Genomic DNA, 24,758 nt, shown 5'->3' on the forward strand with positions numbered 1-24,758 from the left:
ATAATTTAGACCGTTTTAGATACCCATATCTTGTTCTCTTCACCCAATACTCATCCTGAATGAGTATTGGCTGAAGAGAATAATATGGATATCTAAAACGATACAAATGACTTAATATCTCCTTCAAAAACGGTCATAAAATGTGTTTTCAATCGATATTTATTCGATAATAAACCAGATTTCTTACCTAGCAAAAATGGACGAGTTTCCGGGCACGAGTTTCCTTTTCCATATACTAGTATTCCAAGTAAGAGTTTTCCGGAGACGAGTTTTTCGGGCACCACATACAACTGCGTATGAACATCCACATTATTATTTTTAAAAAATCCAACTTATATCATAATACACCTAAAAATGAAAAACATGCTTCTCTATTTTTAGGCGATTAAATGTAAACAGCTTGAAAAATTTAGTGATAAAAATACAATAAAACACCGAACACTAAGTCACGTATATAAATTTAACGCAAAACGACATACATAATTGATTAGACAATGTTATTAGGAAATGTAACCGACTTTATTTGTTTTAAATCTTGATGTTCAAAATCTATTCAAGTATATAATATGTGATTATTTAAAGTCATAAAAGCAACGCTACTTTCCTACTACTAACCCTAAGTCTGAGTGGTAATACGAAAAATAGAGCAATTACATGTGAGTTTATCATTTTGCTAAGCGGATTAGAATTAGTGATACAAATTACTTAACTGATTAAAAATTAGACTATACCGAAAATGGGATTATTTTACATTATATTTGTATGCATAACTGAACCTACATTCTAAATTCTAAAAAACGTTTCGCCTAAAAAGTAGAAGCTCATACGTTTAAAGATATTTTAAATGCAAATAAAAGTTGTTTTTTTTAAAGTTAACAAACTTTTAAATGTTTGCGCTTTATATGTTCTATCCAAGATTTGATGAACTTATAAGATTTTAATCTATATTTATACTTATGCCAAATCCAAAAAAAATATAAGGAAACATAGAACAGGAAGCATGAAATATTTCAGAGGATGTCTGATCAGGTAAGACCAAGGTCAAGCAGCAGCCAGAATACATTTCGACTCATTTCGATAAGCATTTTCCTTCAATTCTTTCACAATTTGTCCATCATTTTCCTTCAATTCTTTCACAATTTGTCCATCATTTTCCTTCAATTCTTTCACAATTTGTCCATCATTTTCCTTCAATTCTTTCCCAATTTGTCCATCATTTTCACTTCAGAAATCTCCACAATACCACATTTGTTCTATGCTTTTAATTGAATTTAATTTCATGACCCCATGAAAAAAAGGAATCAATATCCCACAATTAATCGCATAAAAATCGAAAATTAAGCTAAATCCTAACATTTTCGATCGATGTTTTACATTTATTTATGTGTTTCTTCCAGAGTTTGTTTAATTTTCAATTTGGAGCTGTTATCAATGGTCCTTCTGTTGGGATTATTGGGAAGCCATTTTTAAAATTTTAATTCAAAGAGGAGGCACTAAGTTTGTTTTGAACCAAAAACACACGTTAAACTTTTTTTTAAACACAAATAAATTTCTTCAGGTATGTAGAAGAGTCTTGCCTTTGGTAACATATACTTGTTGCATATTTGTTTATCATTTCTTTTTCTGTTAATTGCAGTAATAAATGTCTCGATCCCATTCTTTCTTTTGGAGGGGGGAGCTTCAATGTAGATATAATTTCCTTTTTAATTAAAAAAAATCTTCAGAATGTTTTGTCTTTATGTATCATCCAAGATTTTGATAAACTCATCGGAGATTTTCATCTATATTTTTCACTTGCTTCCAAAGAGAAGCGTCATAAAACTTTATTTATTTCAAAAGAAACCGATGACAAACACCGTCAATTTACAGCAGGCGCCAACAAAATTTAAAAAAACATCCAGAACACTTAAAACATTTTAAAAATCGGCAGTTCAGGTTACTCTCGCCTCTCTTTATTTGTCCCTCAATGCTCATTTTTTTCAATGAGTGATTTTTCTGACAAAGGGAGAAAAAGGAAAAGCTGTTTACTGGGTTGACAGTATTTTGTGTGAACAGTTGCCAGAGATGTTGTAAATTCTGTTTCCTTGTCTATCTTGTGGTCATATCATTAGTAAGGGTGTTCGAGGTAAACCTTTTAACTGGGCTGACGTTATCCGCCTGAAGGTCAGGGACCTGAACCTTGGATTAACCTCTAAGGAAGCTGTCCTATCAGCAGGTGCAAGTACTGGGGCTGCTGTATTGCCATTTGGTGAATGAATTCTGGACTATGTAGTAGCTTCTGGTGGGGCATTTCGATGCCATATTAGTGAGTAATTGTTACGGTTTACCTTATCATGTGCTACAAAAAATCCTTTCCTTTTCTCTTAATTTCCCTCTCTGCCATGCTCTAAGCAAGTCTGTCCACCTATTCCACAAATCACAAATCCCAATCGTGAAAGGTTTCGAGAAAAAATACTCAAACAAGTCCAGATCTCCAACTTGCAAGTTAGAGCCCCACTACCGTGTCTCCTTCTCCAACATGAAGGCTCTACGTTCCAACCTTCCAGAGGTTCAAACTCTATTATAGGACACTAAACCTGACTTATTATTCCTAAGCGAGACCGGCATTAGACCGACTACTTTCCTAGATGAGTTTGTAATTAAAGGATACTCTAACTTAACCTCTAAATCCGACCCCCAAGATCGCCATGGGCATGGAGTCTGTGCCTACGTTAATGACGACTTTTCATGTGGCAGAGACATCTCCAGAGATGATCCTAATTTACCCTATATGTGCTTCCGGGTTGCACTTCTCACACTACCACGTTCATATTTGCACTCTATCGCCCCCCCCCACGAAAATTAACCACGTCCTGTCTGCGTACCCTTCAGCAAACATTCATGTTTGTGGAGAGTTTAATGTTCACAATGTGGAATGGTTAACCCACTCATTAAGACCGATGACGAGGGGAGGTTCTGTCACGATTTCTCCATTGCTTATGACCTCACTCAGATTGTTCATGAACCCACCCATGTTCCCGACACTGACGGCCTGCATGCAAGTCTCCTAGACCTTTTTCTTACAACTTGCCCTGAGCTATGTTCATCCTCCGTTCTGTCTCCACTGCGATCTTCCGACCACTCTGATGTATCAGTTAAGATAAAAACGAAATGTAATAGGTCCTCAGATATACCTCTCCATCGTACAGTATATCGATACTCTATTGTTGACTGGGATAGCTTCCGCACATTTATATCAGATCTAACTCTGCATTTCATGTTTAAAAAAGATGTGTCCTCTATAGTATAAGACCTGACGGAATGGATAATTGTAGCTATAGACCGTTTCATACCATCGAAAAAGTTCCAGCAAAAACCTAGCAGCTAGCCGTGGTTCTCTCCAGAATGTACCGCTGCCATTGCAAAAATAAATAACTTTTTTCTATTGCTTCTAACGTATTAAATGTATTAAGACTAAAACCGCCTCCAGGTCCGCCAGCAACTACTGTAAAAAAAGTAATGAAAAATGCTCAGTCCGTCATATCCAAACTAGATGAGCAGTGGTTAGGGTCCGATCAGTCTTGGCAAATAACAAACAGAATCCTGAACAGAAGTGCGTGCTCTATCCCAATTATCACCAATGGACCTGAGGCAATCTCGTCAGCATCAGACAAAGCCAAACTATTTGCCAAGATCTTCGCAGCTAATTCTACTCTTTATGAACAAGGCCGCCAACCACTAGTATTTCCTCGTGTATCTGAAAACATGCTATGCGACGTACAAATATCTGTACGTGATGTTGCCCAGCTAATCAAAAATCCTGATTCCAGTAAAGCAACTAGCCCTGACGACATTCCAATTATAGTTCTTAAACCAAAACTAGCGCCCGTACTTACAAAGTTATATAAGCATTGTCTTAAGGAAAAATGCTTCCCAGAACTATGGAACATCTCATCAGTATGTACTGTATTTGAGAATGCAGGTGATCGTTCATCTCCCTCTCAGTACATACCAATAAGTCTCCTGTGCATCATGAGTAAGCTGTTGTAATCCGTGTTAAATAGAGAAGTAGTCAACCATCACAGCGGAAAAACCCTCCTTAGTAACGTGCAATATAGTTTCCGTTCTGCTAGATCTATAACAGATGTGCTTACAGTTATATTTCATAGTATTAGCGAATCTTTCGACGGAGGCTTTCTATTCTAGGGAAATCGCTCTTGACATATTAAAGGCCTTTGATAAGGTATGCCACAAATGGCTGCTTCAAAAGATCCCCAGCTACGGTATAGCTGGAAATGTCTTCTCAATTATTAAATCATTTTTCTCTGATAGGTTCATAAGAGTAGTGAGTGATGGGCAGAAATAAGAAGCTCTCAGTATTAATGCTGGAACCCCTCAGGGGTCCATCCTGGGTCCAACTCTCTTCCAGATCTACATAAATGATCTTCCAAATCACATCCTTACATCATTCGTAGACATTTATGCTGACGACACTACAATCTATGGTAGCGCATAAATGACCGTAAACAACCAAGCTCTCTCTGATTCTCTCTCCGCTGACCTTGAGCATGTGGTACAATGGGTAAAGAAGTGGCTGGTTACTTTAAATGCATCTAAAACCAAGCTTCTATTTCAACACCATATACGCTCTCATGCCAATATGGCATCGGTTGAAATGAATGGCTCCCGTCTTGGGGGGGTTCATGTTTTGACAAGCTTCTGGGCTTGACCTTTACTAAAATCGAACACGTATAGCAAATTCATTGCCAAGGTCGCTGGGAAAATTGTGGGATCCTTCTACCGCTCTAGTAGATATCTCACTCCTAATGCAATTCTCTATATAAAAGCCAGGTACAGCCAACGATGGAGTACTATTGCATCTCTGGGCAGGAGCTGCTAGAAGTAGCTTATCCTTCTTTGACAGAGTTCAAAATAGGCTTCGTAGCTTAGCGGGGAATGTCCTTTTCTCTTCCCTGCAACCCTTTCCCACAGAAGAGATGTTGCTTGTCTGTTTCTGCTTTATCGTTATTTTCATGGCAAATGCTCAGCTGAGCTGCAATCTATGACCCCCCCCTCGCTAAACTTCCACGAAAACACTCGTCTAGCCCAAACCACTACCAATAATTTCCCACACTCTTTATTTGTGCCTAAATATAAATGCAGATTCCATTTACAAAGCTTCTTTTTTAGAACTGCAGTTTCCTCGAGTAATAGCAATCAATTTGATTTAAAAAATAGGGAATTTCGCCGGTTTCGATGACAACAAAAGATTGGAAGGTGTTACACCTATTGATCTTTATTAAATCACAGGAAACGTCGGGTCTCCCTGCTAGTACACATATAATTTAAATGAATTCAAATGTATTGAATTAAAAATCTAATAACTTTTTTAAGATTGCAATACATAGAGCTTTGATAAGTAAATTTATACAAACGTAAATATTTATATAACTTCATATATCTGTATCTATCAATCTATCTAGCTATCCACCTCTCTCTCTTTTTCTGTCTCCCCGCTACCGGGTCCGTCATTTCCTCGCTAAGATTTGAAGTGGTGCTTATGTAGTCTCTGCCTGTTTACTGCGTCTTAAACCGAAACGCTAGCCGTAATGGATGGCCGATTGCTTTGTGGTGCTTCCGGAATGACAGAACGATGAACAAGGTCTTTGTTCGGCATTTTGGGAGGTAAAAATGAAATAAAAAATACGGGTTGCAAAAGGGTAAAGTGCCACTAGAAGCGAACGGTGGCGGTTACGCAGAAACATCACCCGTTGCCATAAAACTGAAGGATACACTCATAAATTTGACTTCAATCCGTGACACGAAAGATGAAAAGACTTCCGACAAAGATAACTAAAAACAGATACAAAAATCTAAACATGAACATTTAGGAGAAAAGCAGTGATCACATTCCATATATATATATATATATATATATATATATATATATATATATATATATATATATATATATATATATAAAGTATTGCTGTAATTTCCTATATGTTAATTCAATGATACACTGGTGTTTGTCAAAGTAAAATTCCTTTATCTGTGCAAAAATAATTGGCTATAAATCTGTATTCAGATTTCAATTGCTATTATTACTAATCGGAGGAATTTGTGTTTAGTATGGAATCGCAACTGAAACATGTATGCACGTATGTAGTCAATGCTATTCATATAAATAAGGAATGTATACTCTATTTGTCTGTACACACACACACACACATATATATATATATGAGATGTTCACACACTTTTTCAAGACACCTATTTTTTAAATAACATTTGAATGAATAATTTGAAAGATCTTTAAGTATCGAATGTCATGATGAAATCATTTTTATTTATTTTTTGCCCATATTCCGCAAACAAATAGCCTCATCATGGTAGTTTTTTTTCTGTTTTTCCTTTCTTCATTTTGATGCTATGATGAAGGCAATCCCTCGGAATTAAAGGGAATAGAAAAATTCGTCTTGTTTCGGTAGAACCGCGTGTGTTACGCTCCGGTTGTTGAGTGGAAATTTAAATGGGGAGATGACCACGCACCTTTTTAAAACTCTTACTTTTTAAATAAAATTTAAATGAAAAATTCTAAAAATATTTAAGTGTCAAATGTAATAGTAAAAGCATTTTGTTTTATTTGTTGTTTTTTGGCGATATTTCGCGAAAAATAACTTCATCAGGGAAAGTAGTCCAAACAATTAAGAAAAAATTAAGATGAAATTAAAGAAAAAACTCTCTAGAGCATGGAATTTCGAAGTTAATTGCTTCTCTTCAGAAAATGAGGAAGGCCAGAATGGATAAAAGAAAACTGGCCTAATGATATTGAGAAATGAAATAAAAATGAAAGATGAGATGGATTTCGCTTCGAAATACTATGGCCTAAAGAGTTTTTTTTCTTGAATGTCCCCATAACTTTTCCTTTTTGTTCTGGTCATATAACAAAGTTATATATACATTTTATTCCTTATCATTCATTTAATATTATTGTTTGCTCCTCTTAATAGTGTTGAGCTTTTCTTATCTTGATAACTTTTGCTTTGTAAAACATTTACTCTTTGATAACATAATTATCTATCTATCAATCTATCTATCTATCTATCTATCTATCTATCTATCTATATATATATATATATATATATATATATATATATATATAAAGTGACTTGTCTGTTTGTCTCAGTGATAAACGATCTCTACCAAAGGGCTTTGTCTATTTTTTACTACAGACTTGAAACATGATACATAGGGGATTTGGATCTGTGCAACAAATTCGACTTGGATTTTAGTCGGTAAAATCAGTTGCTAAGAGATCAAAGTTGATGAAAATTGGAACCTGGCAGGTATAAGTCGACTTAATTCACTTCTCTACGCATGCTCAAATATACCTTCATACGTTAATATTCTTTTTTTAGTTTTGATATCCAGCTATAGTTAGCTTAAATGGGACAAATAAATCTCAAGCGCTAAATGTTTTTGTTTCGATTTTAGCTAATGACACTTAATTGATATCAATTTTAAAATTTTTTGAAATAACTACTATATATTGAGTCCAGATAATAAACGATGGAGTATTGGCTTTATGATGATAAATATGAAATCTACATGAATTTAATATGATACTTAAACGTATGTTACGACCGGAAAACGCCGTGCGACCTGCTAGTATATATATATATATATATATATATATATATATATATATATATATATATATATATAGTTTGAAGTTGCTATTTTTCAAAAGTAGGGTAACCAATGAAATATAACGTGGTTAATACAAGTGTGCTCAATACGGAAGTACAGCTAGTTACATTTTCAATTTGTCATTACATAAACAGTGCTTATGTAAAGACAAATTGATATATATATATATATATATATATATATATATATATATATATATATATATATATATATATTATTAGCGGTACTTTTTGAATGAATGTTTTTGTTAGCGATATTTTTGAATGAATTCAATTATTTATACGAAAGTGCCTTTTTACCTAAATGCGAGTTGGGAATAATTTTCCCTTTGACCAATTTGGTACCCCCTAAATGGGGAGCGGCATATATATTATTTTTAAAATATAACTATCAACTGAAGCGTGTTTCGGCGTCTACGACTCACCAGAGTTGCTGAATCTAGCGAGATTCGAAATCAGTACATCATGATAAGAAGCCTAAACCTCTACCACGCGGCTGATCTCGCTCGGCTGCTAAATGTATCGCGTTTTTATGTAGATGTTTTTATGTTTTTGATAGAGATACTTTTTGAATGAATTCATTTATTTATACGAAAGTAAAATGGTTGATTATATTGGAGTACGAAATAACTAACTCCCGCTAGCGTAAAAAGGAATCCTTTGGACAATGTTTAAACATTGTAATTTCTCGTATCTATTTTAGCAGAAGCCAAATAGCATAATGTAAGAAGCGCTGAATGTCGTTCAGACGGTCGAGTTTCAATCCTGACGAGGTAGTTGCTGGTTTAGTCGCACTGGTAACCATGTGATACAGCACTATTATATAAAAGGACCTCTGTGTTATTGCAAGTTGAAGGTCAACATTTTATTTGGTTCATTGTTATATTATAACCCCCACAGCATTATAACTGGATAAATAAAAATGAAAATTTGCACAATTCGATTGTCAGTTTATTTTGACGTTTTTCATCGATTTTCTCTCGACCAGTATCGTAACTCCTTTAATTATTTTTAATCGACATGTTTTTACAAAAATAGTGTAGTTTAATTTTTTAGTCTCAATTTTGCAATTATCAAAAGAATACGAGTCGCATCCCAAACGTGACATTTATTCATACACTGAGCCACATCACGTTGCTATTTAGATTTTAATATTTTAACACCATCTTGCACTTTTTCGATCACTTTGGGATAATCTCGTTAGTAAGACCTAATAAAAATAAACACGGTCATAAACTGTCTTATTAATATATCCAATAATATGAAAATTCTGCCCTTTCAATTAAAATCTAAATCCCTAGTAATATTAATATATTTATTATAACCAATTATATTTTTAAATAGACTGCATGTTATCTATAATATAAATCTCACCTTTCTGTGTAAATATATGTATGTATGCATGTATGTATGTATGTGGTGGTCAAGGTCTGGTGGTGACGTGTGTTAAAAGCACACATATATCTTAGCTTAGTTCTTCAAGACAAATCAACCCCACGTTCACGTCGTGACCACTGCCACGCAGAGTGTCCCGCGCCGTATAACTGAACCTCCACTGCCTTGTGGGACAATGTTTTTTTTTAACCAAAGGCTAAGGATGAGGATACCCTGATAGAAACCTCTAGAGGAGCTTAGGCCCTGTAAGCTGCGGCATGCGTGACTCACCGTCGTGTGGAATATTCTCTGGTGCCCAGCAACCTAAGTCCCAGTCAGGTCGGCATAATGGGTGGAGAGGGCTTCGTAAGCCGTGGTGAAGGCAACCTCTTTAGGAGAAGGAAAACCCTGATATAAAACCCGCGGTGACTGCAGCATTCAATGATGTTGATTTCCTCTTCTGTTTGGTTCAATGTGGCAGTTGTTCAGAGAGTGGGATTGTCTCGGTGCAAAGTCTTTCCTCACTATAAAAAGCTTCAAGCACAGACATTACTTGATATGTAATGGAATACACATTTTACTATCAGTGTGTATATTTATAACAAAAAAGACTGGCTGTAGCCTAAAACGGCACCCAATGAGGTCTGATGTGGATATGGGAAATAAAGGCTTTGGAACATCCAATGTCTGGTCCGGCATGTGTTCAGGGCACCACAGACTGGACTCGGTCATCGACAGATGTGTAGGACTGTAGAAGGTTCATAGAAGTGACTGTCCGGCACATGCTGCTGGTGGCGCTCATGTCTGCCTCATTTGAGCCAGAGATGTATTAAGTAATTGCAATACTCGAGAACGAGTTTGCTGCCATCATGTATGTATGTATGTTTGTTTGTATGTTTGCTTAAACCTTTCGACAGAGGCGAACTTGATATTGTTTTGACAAATATCGAAAAATTGGCCAAAAACATTCATTCCTTCACTTTCAACTGGCCACTTTCTACAGAGAGGGATCGCTCCCCCCCCCGATATTTTCGAAAATCATCCTCTCTTTTCCATAGTCTTGCCTTAATTAAAATCTGCGTCACTTCTCCTTTGGCGATGGGCGCAACGGCAAAGACGTCGCTTTTTTTTTCACGTTCTTTTCCTCCTTCGCGGTACGAGTTCGAGCTTCGTACCTATTACCACTTATTTTATTATTTTTTTTTTGCTCAACACACACCTCTAAACACCCGGACAACCCCGGGCACCCAGGCTAGTCAAATATATAATGTCTATAGCTTTACAAGGGTTATATAGTCAAATGATTTCGCAAATAATACATTGTGCTGTTATAAATGACACTGTCTCTTTTCCTTCATATCTATTCTCTCTTCATCCTATTCTCTGTCGCTTTCTCAGACTTTTCTCTCCTCACATTTATAACCTTTTCTGTTCTATAATATTTATGCCTTAGTACATTTAACGTACGCACGTGTGTATACGTATACCTTCTTGATCTTCTGGCTAGGATCCAAGGGTAGTGTCTGTTATGTTCAAATATGGTATAATGATATTGTGGGTTTTCCGTTCGCGTTGGGCGTCGATACAATGAAAATATGTGATAGGCTTATATAATGATATTGGAGATAAACCGTAACAACCAGATACATTCGTTTTTTTTTAACACAGTGATCACCACTTATCAAGGCCCGGAAGCCACTCAGGGATAAGGGTTATTCCAAGTACATTACGTTAGTGTGGAGATTTGATGAAATGTTTACTTAAGGGGGCGGTTCATTAGGAATTTGTTAACATTGGACTTGAAGACGTCCAAGTTGTAGTCCGGTGGGAAGCAGACAGACGGAACAGAGTTCCACAGGCGTGCAGTTCTAAGAAAGAAGCTTTGTTCATGGAATCCGCGTTTTGATTTAGGCACAGATATAGAGTGGGGGAAATTTTTCACAGTGGATTCAGCTAGACGAGTGTTTTTCGTGAAAGATTGGCAAGGGGGGACCAGAGATTGGAGTTCAGACGAGCACCTGCCATGGAAATAACGATAAAACAAGGATAGGCTTGCAACGTCTCTTCTGTGGGAGAGAGGTTGCAGGGTAGAGAAAAGGGCACCCCCCACTAAGCCACGAAGTCAATTTTGTACTCTGTCAAGGCAGGATAGGCTGTTTTTAACAGCTCCTGCCCAAATATGGCAAGAGTATTCCATCCTTGGACGTACTTGGCTTTTATATAGATAGAGAATTGCATCAGTAGTGAGATATCTTCTGAGGCGGTAGAAGGATCCCACCATCTTTCCAGCAACCTTGGCAACGGACTTGATGTACGTGTTCCATTTCAGATCAGGAGTAAAGGTCAAACCCAGAAGCTTGTCAAAACACGGGGCCTCACCCAGACGAGAGCCATCCATCACAATTGATGCCAGATGGGGATCAGAGCTTTGATGATGTAAGGATAGGAGTTTGGTTTTGGATGCATTAAAGGTAACCAGCCACATCTTCCCCCACTGAACCACGCGCTCGAGATCAGAGGAGAGATAATCAAAGAGAACTTTGTCATTTACAGCCTTTTATGTGTTGCCGTAGATGGTCGACATTCTAACATTACATTAACTAGATTACTTAGACAAATACTTTTACAGTTTTAACAAAAGGGTTACAATAATATCGCAAGGGTCTTCATTCCCACTGAGCATCCACAGATTGCCCAGCAGCAATATATTACATATGAAAGATGCCGCTGTCCACAAGTCCAGCTTGTTCATATGATTACATTAAAAAGTAAAAGGATATCTGGCAGTCATAATGCATTGTGATGTTATAATTACCCACATCGCTCTTATTCTGTTCTCCTTTCCATCTTATTCTCTCTCTTTCGCTTTCCTTCTTCCTATTTTATTCTATTTCTACACTCAACTGGTTCTCTCCCTATTCGTACAAAAAAAAAAAACAAACTACAACTTATCTTTTTATGACTCGAAAAGTTGAAGAGCTACGAAAACTGAAGTGATACCATTAAAACAACCGCGCGTCCATGACAGGTTTTGTTTTGTTCGAGACTCGCACCAACAATATCTGCATCAGGGATGAAACTTTCAGGTCATGAATTCATAAGATCAGCCATCATACAATGCACTTTGCAATCCCCTCTGATCTATTCGGGCGGAAAAATTACGCGCCATTACTTTTGAAACGCATCTTTATTTACATCATGAATCTCATACAGAGAGGAGGAAAATTCATTTGACAGGATTTTAAATAATCAAAATACATTGTTATTTCCTAATGGACCTCATTATTATTTAGAAAAGGGTTAGCACATTATCAAGGCCCGAAGGCTACTTGGGGATAAGGGTTATCTGTGTACGGTAGTCACCAGAAACACAATGTAGTAATCGTTAGTCGAGGGAATTTGGTACAATTTCATTATTTAAGGACGGCTCGGCAAAAACTTGTTTATATTGAACTTCAAAGCAACCACATTGTAGTCAGCTGGAAAACAAGCCAGCGGAACAGAGTTCCATAGGCCGGTAGGCCAAGGAAAGAAACTTTGTTCATGGAATATACGTTTACATTTAGGAGCTCTTATATTCATCTCACAACTTGTGTAATAATTATCCTTTTATTTAAGTTATCAAATCTTCTACCTGACAATCGACAACATTAATGTATGTATTAGTAATGGGATAATTCTAATATTTTTCCGATTCCGATATAATTTCCGATTCTGTTCTAAATTTTGATTTTATTATTTTCAAATTTCTACATATAAAAGTGTTTATGTATACCACAAAAATTCATGTAATACATGTATATTTTCATGAATGGAAAAATACACTTATGGGTGTGATCTATAAATATTAGTTATGTATATATATAGTTTAAAATCTATAAAATCTATAAATTTTAGTTATGTATATATGCATATATATATATATATAGTTTGAAATATACGAATATTTATCATTTCATTATTAATAAAAGCCATGCAAAATTAAGTTTTAAACGAAAACAAATAATAAAGAATAAAATGAATCATTTTGGCATCGAAAATATGCACAGTTTTTTGTGATACCAATAGTTCCAGTTTTTTTTTCATTCCAGATTCAGCTTAATTGTCTCAACACTAGTATATATAGACGATAACAACAAAAGAAGGTATCAAATATTCAGCATCAATTTTCTAAATATGCTTCAACGTTAACTTCATTTATTTTCAAGTCATCTTTCAGTTTATATCGTGATTCTAGGCTTGACCTTTACTCTTTATCTGAAATGGAACACGTACATCAAATCTGTTTCCAAGGTCGCTGGAAGAATGGTACGATCTTTCTACCGCTCCAGTAGCTATCTCACTGCTGATGCAATTATCTATTTATATAAAAACCAAGAGTACGTCCAGGGATTGAGTACTGTTGCACCTTTGAGCAGGAGCTGCTAGAAGCAGCTTATTCTGCCTTTACAGAGTACAAAATAGACTTCGTAACTTAGTCGGGATGTCATTTTCTCTTCCTGCAACCGCTTTCCCACAGAAGGGATGTTGCGAGCCTGTCTTTGTTTTATCGTTATTTCCACGGCAAGTGCTCGTCTGAGCTCCAATCTGTGGCCCCCATTACCAATCTTTCCTGAAAACACCCGTCTAGCTTAAACCACTTTCAATAACTTTCCCCACTCTTTAACTGTGCCTAAATCAAAACGTAGATTCCATGAAAAATGCTTCTTTCTTACAACTGCACGCCTGTGGAACTCTCTTCCGTTTGCCTGCTGCCCAACTGACTACAACTTGGATGTATTCAAGTCCAATGTTAACAAATTCCTAATGAACCGCCCTCTTAAAATATCTAATTTACCAAATTTCCATTAATAACGACTACTACGATATTATCCCATTGATCACTGTACACTCAATAAGCCTTATCCTCGGGTGGGCTTTATAAGTGGTGACTCCTATGTAAAAAAAGGAAAGATCAACACTCTGACCCACATCTGAACCCTATTGAAATGAAAGGATCTCACCTTGAGGAGACTTCATGTTGAGACAAGCTTCTTGGTCTGACCTTTACTCCTGATCTGAAATGGGGCAAATACATTAAAACCGTTAGCAAGGTCGCTGGAAAAATGGACCATTTCATCGGCCCAGTAGATATCTCATTGCTGATGCAATTCTCTACGAATGAGTTGAGTACGTCCTAGGATGGAGTACTATTACCATATCTGGGCAGGAGCTGCTTGAAGGCAGCAACCTGCCTCGACAGAATTCAAAACAGACTTCGTAATTTAATAGACGGTGCCCTTTTCTCTTGTCTAAAACTTGTTTTACAAAGAATAGACGCCGCGAACCTATCCCTGCTCTATTAGTATTTTCATGGCAAGTGTTCGACTGAGCTTTAGTCTATGGTTGCCTCCTTGTCAATCCTTCACAAAAAAAAACACTCGTCTATCCAAAATCACTTTCAACACATTCACCCACTCTCTATCGGTGTCTAAACATAAACATAGATCCCATGAACAAATTACTGCTACATTACACAACCGTTGCAGTGACTACATCACACACATTAAACCTTATCTTCGGGTGGCATCCGGACCTTGATATGTGGTAACCCCTTCGTAACAAAAATGGTAATCAAAAAGTTGTGCATGTTAAAAAAATAAAATGCTTCACAGTATGCGTAACTTATATTTAATCTTTAAAGTAATCATCATCGACAACCAGTTTGCTTCGTTTGTGAAAGATTCGCCACGCAAATGATTATCCAGTGGTAATCGGATGACGCAATGGCTAGTGAATAAGGTGGATGGCACAAAGTTTCACACCCAATTCGCGTAATATGTGGCCTTGTGCTGTCATGGAGGAAAAGCACACATCTGTGATTCATCAGCGTTGGCTCCTTCAAGCGCAACGCCTGATGCACACGTTTCAGTCACGGTGAGTCGGTAGCAGTTTATAATGAGCCACTTAACAACTTGTCCACCAGACACAAAGCATCATTTTACGTCGGTACATAGGCAGTTTTGTGGTGTAAGGTAGAGAGTCCTAAGGAAAAAAACATTATCTGGAATACTTGGGAGTTTCGTGCAGAACCCACTTGTCATCATTGGTAAGCACTCGATTGAATAAGAATTCCGTAGAGAGAAATTAAACAGCCCCGAACGAGATCTTTAGATACTTCCATTATTCTTACAGCTGTTTCGTTTATATCTGACGAACGGGCGCGATGCGTGTGTTTTTTTGTTTTATAACATCTGTTTGTGTTAGATATTGGCAGGGCAACGCCGAAGGTGTACTAGTCAACGATTATGATGACATTATTAAATTTCTAAAAATAGAATGTCAGAAAGAAGTTATATTAGTGAAAAAATATTTACAAATAAAATTATTTATGCCAAAATTTTTAATAGAAAAGAATACTAGAACACAAACAATAATTTCAAAATAGATCGACCTCTAGAGTTTGACCTAGTCTAACATAGAAGTCACTTAAAATGACGTGACCTTTAGGTAGAGCTTGAACAAAACACGTATCATTTTGTTCCTATTTACTATGCCTCCCCACGGGACAGAGTTAGAAACCAGGGTCGTTTTTTTAACGTGGAGAAAAGGTACAAAAATAAAAATTGTCTCAGTCGTGAAGGATTTCTCCTCCACCGAAAGAGAACAAGAAATGGAAGTGCAGCATCTGAAGAACAGATACTACACTTTGATCTGGACCAAAAGGCCAAGAAGTCGGGAGTGAGGCAGAGTAGATCGAGTCAGTCGGTCAGAGAGAGAGAGAGAGAGAGAGAGAGAGAGAGAGAGAAAGAGAGAGAGAGAGAGAGTCTGCAGCACGCGTCACCTCTCCTTCACCACCCAACAAACGTCTAACCACACACCTCCCACGCCTTCTAGTAAATGTCAAAATACCAAGAATAACAACTTGTCATAAAAAAGCTGATTTTTGGTGTAACATCTGACTTTTGGAAGTCATTATATTTTTTTAGATCAACTGTGTTGTGATTTTACTTCGCTTTCAGTGTGTGTATATATTTTGTGTCAGCGACGAAAGTACGTATTAAGATTATATAGACTGGACAAACGCACTTCGAACAACCGGTCACAGCAATTACATAACATTTGTACGTCCGGCTGACCGAATTTGAAAACAATTGCTACATGCATTTCGTATATATTTCAACTTCATTGAATGATTAATTAAAAAAAAATGGAGAGAATTTGTTTTCTTTACCTAGAAAATACAATACACCAAATTTATTGGCCAATATTAACGGGCTAGCACTGAGATGAAAAAACTCTTCCAAATACAGATTCTTTTCTTCTCTGCCCCTTTTTAAGCAGACGTGATGTTGCTAGTCTCAGTCTTTTCTATAAATATTATTCCGTGTATTCTTCAGAATCGTCTAATCTTCGCTTTTTAAAAATTCTAATGATCCCCCCATCAATGCTTTTTATATTATTAGCCAAATGCCTCACGCAACCCATAACGTTGGTTTTAATCGACAGAATCGGTTTTAATCAACAGACGCGGTTTTAATCGATAGATCAAATTGAAACCGATGCACTATTTCAGCTTCAAAAAACCTTACGATATTCGTCATCTTGGCTCTTGGTTTCGTTTTATCTAACTGATAATCTGATCGCTTTTGTTTTGACCTTACATGTCATCCATGCTTGATTCAACCGTGGGAATTATTCTGTTTCGTAGACTTGGGTCATCATGACATGTACTCAATGCCACCTTTTGCCAAAATCCACACTTACCTGCTATTGCCACAGGGTCCATGCATTATGTTATCATCTAGATGACAATCATGAGACATCTATGTAGACACTGGCTGTCTTCATCTTCTTGGCGAACCATCTAAAGCCGTGGGGTCGACGAGACTACTCTATAGAGCTTGCTTATTTCCACATGCAGACTGGATGTCGTCACGACGAATTAAAGACATTAAATAATGGTGGTCTGCCATGGGTTGTGTGAGGCGCTTGGCCAATTACGTAGAAAGATTTGATGGAGACTCAGAGACCAACCAGTCAGGTAGGTTGGAATGAAGGAATAAAGGAATAGATTAGGCAATTCTGAAGACACATGTCATAATTTTAGGTTGAAGAGAAAGTTCTTGCGGAATTTGAAATTTTGATTTCTAATGATGTATTTCAAATAAGTTTTCGTTATAATATATCATTATATTTTCGTTATATATCATTTTAAAGAGCGTTTTTCACTCTATCTAATCTTTTAAATCAAAATCAATTTAAAACATATATGTCTACTTTTTGAACGTTGAATACGACATGGAAAATAAGCAGATTCGCACAATGTTCTTATTTCAATTAAAGCTAGGCCGAAAAGCTGTTGAAACAGCTCGCGATGTAAACGAATCGTTTGGCCCGGGAACCACTACTGAACGCACGGCACAATGGTGGTTTAAGAAATTTAGTGGCAGCGACAAGATTCTTGAAGATGATGAGCGTAGTGGTCGGCCATCGGGTGTTTACAACGATCCATCAAGGGCCTTAGTCGAAGGCAATCCACGCACAACTGTTCGAGTACTTGCTTCTAGATTGGACGTAACGTAAACGACGATTTCCAACCACTTGCGAGAGATTGGAAAGACAAAAAATCCTGATAAATGGGTGCCTCACGAATTGAACGACTACCCAAAGAAACGGCATTATGAAGTGTCATCATCCCTTCTTTTACGCAACAAGAACGACCCGTTTCTAGACTGGATTGTGACTTGCAGTGAAAAGTGTGTTCTTTACCACAACCAGCGACGCTCAGCTCAATGGTTAGATGCCGACAAATCTCCATGACACTTCCTGAGGCTAGAGTTGCACCAAAAAAAAAAAAGTCATGTTGACTGTTTGGTGGGCTGCGAACGGTCTGATCAATTACAGTTTTTTTGAAAGCAGGCGAAACTATTACAGCGAAGAAGTACTGTCAACAAATGAATGAAATGCACCAGAAACTTCGACAACAATATCCAGTTAATAGAAAAGCCCCAATTCTTCCTCATGACAATGCTCGACCGAACGTTGCTAAACCGACCGGATTTTTTTACGTAACTCTGCCCCATCCGCCATATTGTCCAAACCTCCCATCTACCGAGTACCACTTTTTCAAGAACATTGACAAGTTCCTGCGTGAGAAATGCTTAAAAAAATGTGGGAAATGATATCAAAGAAATGCTTAAAAAATGTGGGAAATGATATCAAAACACCTTGGGCGACTTCAACGTCACCAGAACACAAAATTTTTATATTGCTAACATAAATCCACTTATTTTTGCGTTGAAAAAAGTGTGTTCATTCTGGTGGTGCTTATTTCGACTAATAAATTGTTGTTTGAGTCGCGATATGTTCATCTGAATCTAAAAATTAAATACAAGAACTTGTAAACCTGATATTTATGTGTTTATATTACAGAAGATAAAAAAAAATGGTAATCTGGGTTTCAAATCCAAAAAACAAACAAACAGGACCAATATACGGTTGGGTGTAGTCGGACCCTATTCAGTCTCTCTTTATATCTGTCTTATATACATTAATAACTAACAGATTCGTGCGTTTTCTTTGCTTTGTTTTTTTTTTTGGTATGTATTAACACTTAATACGTCTCCGTGTTATTTTTCCTAGCTAAATTTAAAAGGGATAAAAAATAAATAAAAAGTCAGAAGTCACACGACGCATGATTCAGCCGAAGTTCAGAGGTAGTTAGCACCGGTTCTCATTCCATAACTAACCAGTATTATAGCATGATATCAGTGTCGATAATTGGCATGTAGCGAGGGTTTTAGATAAAATTTGCCATTTCTTTACACACCTCTACTGGACGCGTTTTACGAGTAATCGTTTTTGAAACGTTTATAATGGCCAGGGGACCACACACAACATTGGCTGAAACCAGCCCCCACTACCATCACCTCAGACGACGGTCGCATTTTTTAACTTTGAAATTTGAGTTAATAACCCGATTAGAGTTTCAAACAGCATCTAGAAAATTAGGGGGTTTATCGTTTGTCCAGCATATGATAAAGTTTTGTGGAAATAAGATGCAAAGTGTTTCTTTATTTGTTCATTTATTTGTTTGTGTGTGAAATATCTTCAGCTTTTTTTCTGTTTAATGGTTTATTTGTTTATTTTGGTTTGTTTGTTCGTGTGGTAATTCTAGGTTTCGTTTTGCACGTAAGGTTCAAGCCTAAACTACAAAACAAAAATCGATTAAAGAGAAAATTCGCTAAAACTACAACTGTATGTAAAGCCACATTTTCAATCTGCGTTTCATTTTATTTTACTCCAAGTCCTCAAAAATCAAGAGTCCCCACTTCCGGGACGAATACTTGATCTCAATATAAGACACATAGATATTCGAAGATTCAATTAAACTTTCCTTTACCTCTTAAACTATGGATTAGTAAAGAAGTTGAAAACATAATTTTTCATCTCCACAATTGACAATTTAAATATATTTTACTTACTGTTGGATCGATTAATCGGAATCAGGAATCGAAAAAAATCGGAAATTTTGGGGGTATCGGAATTGGTATCGGAATCGGAAATTTTTTTGCCTATTTTCCGATGTCTAAAACGATTTATTTAATTATTGTTTTTATTTGATTTTCTTTAAATAAAAATATTCTACCGCTGATAGTAATACTAAAATAGTGAATATCTGTTAATTTTAACCTATTAGTAAATCTAAAATCGATAGATCATCCCTCACAAGTGTATTTTTACGTTTGAAAAAATATCTGCAAATTTAACATGTGTTTTTACGGTAATCGTAAAAAACAACTTTATAGTTAAATATGTAGAGATTAAGAAGGAATCGGAATCGGTAATTGTATCGAAATCGGGAATTTACTACAGAATCGGTAATTGTATTGGAATCGGTAAAAATACTGGAATCGTTCCAGCCCTAGTTATTATATATCTTCCTTATGGTCTATTGGTTTTACGGGATTCCCTTTGTCTGGTGGAGTATCCATCTTTGCGCTGTTACTTGAGGTAACATCATTTGGAGAAGGTGTCCAATTCTTCGTAAAAGCCAGTGCTGCTTAGCTATACTGAAGAGATCTAATTTGTGTCGGGAATACTATGGAATTTGGAATATTTATTTTACTCGCAGGGAAAAGTATCCTCATGCCTGAGTTTTCTGACAAACTTCTATACAGAGAGATCTTAAACACTCGGGGATAGTATCTCGTAGACATTCAAGAAGTTTATATGAAATAATTTTATAAAAGAAATAGCAGGTTCTCTAGAGTGCAATATGGAATAACATATTTTGGACTAAGTTACTGCATGGAGGTATGTGAAGCTTCCTCCCGGATGATTTCACGGATTTCGATGACAATCAAAATATAGGAGTGTGAAATATTCGTTGATCATCATTCAATCCCGAGCAACGTCGGGTCTCCCTGCTAATATATATCTGTGCGTGTGTGTTTTTGTGTGTGTATCATCTACAATCTTAAACGTTATACGAAAACGGTATACATTGAAATTAACAATATTAAAAAAACATTTATAATATATATATATATATATATATATATATATATATATATATATATATACCAGCTTTAAGATATTCAAGAGTAATAACTACTGAATTCAACGAGGTTATTAAGAGTGCTCAATAAAAGAAAAGAAAGATATATTTTTATTAATAAACACAAATTTACATGGTCCAAACACTGGATATGCTAATGTTTCTGACAAATCGTCGTTAAAAACCAGGGCTCCTCCTCAGGCGAATTGATGCTTTCCACAGATGAAACCAGTCCTAGTCTTTGTTTATTCTGATGAGGACTTCTGGTTTTACCGCACTATTTCTCCGAAACAGCATATCAAGTGTCACGACCATGTATTTTTTATATTAATATAGATATACTCCCATAAATTTGTCTTTTTTTGTATATTGTGTATTTATTGATTTAAAAAGAAAATACAACCATATATATATATATATATATATATATATATATATATATATATATATTCTTGTTTTCTTTTTGAAAATTGGAGGTGCTTTCTCCCGAAATTAATCAAAGTTCCATACTATCAGCGGAATTTATATACACCGGACTTATCAATAACTTGGTTGCAAATAATTATGTAATGAGAGGAGGAGTGATAAATGAAAAAATAGTTAGATATTTCTCGATTCGAAAATAGCCGTCTATTTGTTTTTCCTTTCTTTCCTCTTGTGGCTCCGGCCCTTTCCGCACTGCTTTTGGCTTTAAAACTTCCATATACCAGAAATGTTTCAAGCAAACTTTACCAGCAATGCTTCAAGCAAACTACCATTTACATGCATATATATATATATATATATATATATATATATATATATATATATCGCAATTATTAATTATTTTATAATCCATGATTAAAAGCGTTTTCAAATAAAGAAATTGGGACGAAGAAGAGAATAGAAAAAAAAGGGGAGTCAGCTAAATTGTTTCGCCCTTGCTTTTTCAATGCGTGTATCGAGGGATTTTAAAAAGAGGGAATCGAAAATATGTACATTTAAAATAAAATTACGTTACGTACCGTTATGTGTGTGGGGAAATAGCTGGAAAGTGATTGCAATTAAGCAACTTTATGATATTTTTCGAAGATTCTAGAGACAAATTACGCTCCAGAGGCATTCCCTCGGTTTAGAGAAAGAATGCTTTCTTGACCGATCGAACATGGAATAATGAGTCGTGCTCACTCATTATTCCATGGAGATTGTTCACGTTCGATTGTGAAGACCTTTTGCTGTAAACAGAGGGAATACCTCTTTAGTTTGAGCGTGATTTGTCTCTAGGATCTTTGAGAAATATCATAACGGTGCTTTAGTTTAATCACTTTCTCCCCCCCCCCACACACACATAACGGTCATCAATGTAATTTTATTATAAATGTACATATTTTTGATTCTCAGACTGGCTAAAAAATAGCGGTATAGAAGTCTAACTCATACGATACGACTCCTAAAATGGATTGTATATTATTTGACGCACGTGTACAACCCACGTTTACACTGTACCGGAATTTAACCATAAAAACTTGTTTCAACAACATCTGAAAACGCCCCAAGTATTACCACCTACAGCATGATACGTAAAAGAAAAAAATATTTTGGATTAAACTTACGAAGGTTCTTTTACGAATCGAAAATTTCGTTTTTAATAAATAGAGTAGAATAAATAGATACAGTTATTAAATAAAAATCCAAATCAAAATTTAACTGTTTAAAAGACCAAACTCCTATGAAATCTTTTTGTTTAAAAAATAAATAAAAGCAAGGTCATCATTAAAACTTAGTAACGAAATATAGTATAATATATAATACACATGTATATAACCAAATAACATTATAAATAACACCGTAAGGCGGGACAATTACCGTAATTAGGGACCGGGAAAACAGCGTATTATACGTCATAATATGAAAAAAAAAAAAAAACTGTATCCTAGGGCCACCATATCTGAGGTTCTACTGTAAATGAATTCATTTATTAAAAATACAAAGAAAAATTTTTATTTTATAAATAAATGAAAGCAAAATCATAATTTTTTAGTATTTATGTAGAGTTTCTTTTATCGAATGGATACAATATTTTTTGTGTTTGTACACGTTCTCGGAACTCCAAGTGAGTTGTGTTACCTGCATTATTCGGATTACTCTTCACATCTTGGATGCTATTCTCACGATGTTTCGACTTGAGCTTTAACCATTTTCAGGTATCTCTAGTTAAATATATCTTTACGCCCAACTCAGGAATCTTTACAGAATTTTTAAGTGAACATTTTATATAATTCACAGTGTTGATTGTTAGGATTCGGTCAGCTATGGCCGAGTTGAAGTTAGAGTAATTCTAAATTAGACCCTGTGGCGCAACAGCTATAAGTGCTAAGTATAATTGATTCTAATGAACAATTTTCTTTAAATTAAAGATTCAACTATCTCTACAGATGACATAAAGAATATAATCAAGTCTTATCCGGTCATGGCTGAAAGAACAATAACAACCTACCCTCATTAAATAATAGATTCATAGTACTAAAACTTATTGATCTTCATTTAAAAAACTTCCGAGAGCTAATATTAAATAGATAGTTATAAATTATTCGCATCATAGAATTTCTTTTAATTCAGAGATCGTCTAGAAATGTCGAAAACCGTTTCAGATTTTAAATAGTTATGCGCCTTTACCTGGACGATATTGAGAAGCGTATGTCAGTAAATAGTTGATAAATATTGTAAATAAAGAGTTCGAAAGGTTAAGATCCGTATAAAACTATTGAATAGTATAAGTTGGATCAACTTCCTCTTGCATTGTGAAGAACATTATTAAGACCGTGCTATCGTGGGTGTTTTTCGGGTTGTTTACGTTAAATCTCGAAACTACCAAAGCACTAAGCCAATGAAATCGCAGTAGCCAACGCCATAAAAGAAAACATTTATTATTGCTGCGCTAATCTTTAGTTGAGCAAAAGTAAAACTAAAAAGAAAAAAACACGAACAAATCATTTGAAAAAATCAAGAATTGTTTGCTATCAGTTGTTTGTATTTAAAAAAAATAAGTAGTTTTTAATGAAACTTACCTTACAATGAGTGTTTTTTTTTTCTTCATTTAAATTTAAATTTTGTTAAAGTGTTGTAAAAACTGTCCAATAATAATTCATTATATAACAAACAAAATATTGTTTTATTTTTTGGATTAATTTCATTGAAATATCTTCGTAATAACAGAAATATATTTATCTGCTAAAACTACACCTGCACCGTTTGTGCAAGAAACATTATATATAAATTTGGTTGGACTGTCAGTTGCATTATGAAGAATTGTATGAGAGGATTAAAAATAATGAATTAAATAAAATATGATTTCTTGTGAAGATGGTTTATGACTAGTATTTATTAACACTCAGTTTGAAGACGGCCATGTTGTAGTTCGCATGAAAATAGTCCCGGAGAAACGTGTTTCGTGGATGCAAATTGATTCTGTTAATCGAAATTTCATCTTGGGCGATAGGCACTAGGAAAAAAGGCTTGCTCTTTTACAATTGCGCTAGAAGGCGAATTGTGAAGTGTGAGTGTTTTACAAGAAAGAACCAAATTTTAGAGCTCAGTCGAGCACCTTCTATTGGGCTAACGATAGAGTAGAGAACGCTTAGCAATGTTATTATCCGATAGAACGAGGCTGTAAAGAACAAAAAAACGAGTCTCCTCTAATAAATTGGGATGACGATTTCATACATTGGGAAGATAAACAAGGACACTATGCATATTTTTAAGGCGGACTAGTACGTGTTTGCCTAAAGTAAGCTTCTATTTTAATGCCACGTTTAATGTTTTCATACTTTACGGGCAGAAATAGTCGTTTATATATTCCCAGGCATCTTTAAGCCAAACGATATGGTGATTTTCCTCCCCTGTGTCTTCTCTGACGTTTCTCGTGACAATGAAGCGTAAAAAGCCGATGACGAATTTAAAAAGTCGGTATCTTTGAAGCCGACATTAACAAGTCCACACACCCGGAAGTGAGATGTTTATCATGTAAAAAAAGGTACTCCACTCACCTGACACTGGGGATGAATGCGTAAGCATTTCAACAATGCTCGATGGCAAACGAAGCGAGGAAATCGAGCTAATTATTCTTTGGCATACCATCTAATATACGATGCCGATCATTTATAATACTCTAT

Source organism: Euprymna scolopes, chromosome 18 (genome assembly GCF_053919585.1).
Source record: "Euprymna scolopes isolate OS-2025 chromosome 18, ASM5391958v1, whole genome shotgun sequence".
NCBI classification, from domain to species: domain Eukaryota; kingdom Metazoa; phylum Mollusca; class Cephalopoda; order Sepiida; family Sepiolidae; genus Euprymna; species Euprymna scolopes.